Here is a 1,209-nt window from a genome sequence, read left to right on the forward strand (position 1 = left end):
GCTGAGCTTTTCCAGCAACTTTGTTTATGTTCTTGAGTTACAGCATCCACAGTTCTTTTGGTTTTTATTTATTATCTGTCCCTCGTTGTCCTTGATGTGAGAAAATTCAGGCTTTGCTATACACTACCTAATATGTTTGGTAATTGGCAGTGATGACATGAGATGTGTGGTTTTACTTGAGCTTCCTGGGAAATGGCATTCTTTTACTGACAATAAGTCAGCAGTTGAGAAGTTGTTATTGTCATTGTTTAACTTGCAGCTTTCAAAAGGCTTTCAGTAAGAAACCACAAGTGGTTGTTACAGAAGATTTGGAAATAATATTTTGGCATGGATTTGAGAATTGTTTAACGGACAGAAAACAGTGTGATCCAAACTAGAATTGATTCGCAAAACGTGAGTCAATGGGAATAGAGAGGAAAGCTTTCTGTTGGTTGAAGTTGTACCTAGCAGAAAGGAAGATGGTTCTGGTTGCTGAAGGCCAATAATTTCAGATCTGGGACATAGTTGTAGTAGTTCGTTAGAGTCCTCAGTTCAACCATTTTCGGTTCCTTCATCAGTGACCTGTCCTCCTCCATAAGGCCAGAAGTGGAGATGTTCACTGTACTGTTCATAACTTATCAGAATCTGAAGCAAAATCCGGAAAACAGTTACGTGTGAGCAAATATGTGGTGTATATGTTATCTGCCAGGCAATGACCATCTCCAACAAAAGTGAATCGAAACATCTCCCTTTAACATTCGTACCACTAGTTAAACTAGGCGTGACTGGTTAAATCATTCGGAATGCATTCAAGTTTTCTCATGACATTAAGGAAGTAGGAGTTTAAGCTTTGAGGAGGATACAGAGACATTATAAAGGAATATAGATAGCTTAAGTGAATGGAGTATAATGTAGGAAAATGTGAAATTAGCCCCTTTGGAACAAAAAAATAGAAAAATCACTTCTAAGAAGTGAAAGTGGCAATTGTTCGCGTTGAGGTTTATTTGGCTGTTATTGTATATGTATCACAAAGCTAACACCAATTGTCTTGCATACTGCATCCGCATATGAGCCAATATTGAACAGGGTTTAGTACATAGCAATAAGATTGTCCTGCAATTTTCTTTGGCTTTGGATTACTTGGTGCAATTTTAGTCTCTTCACCTAAGCAAGGACAAACATGCCTTAGATTGAGGGGAAACACTGGAGTGAGGGAATTGTCCTGAGGAA

Source organism: Rhincodon typus, chromosome 13, assembly GCF_021869965.1.
Source record: "Rhincodon typus isolate 14 chromosome 13, sRhiTyp1.1, whole genome shotgun sequence".
Classification (NCBI taxonomy): domain Eukaryota; kingdom Metazoa; phylum Chordata; class Chondrichthyes; order Orectolobiformes; family Rhincodontidae; genus Rhincodon; species Rhincodon typus.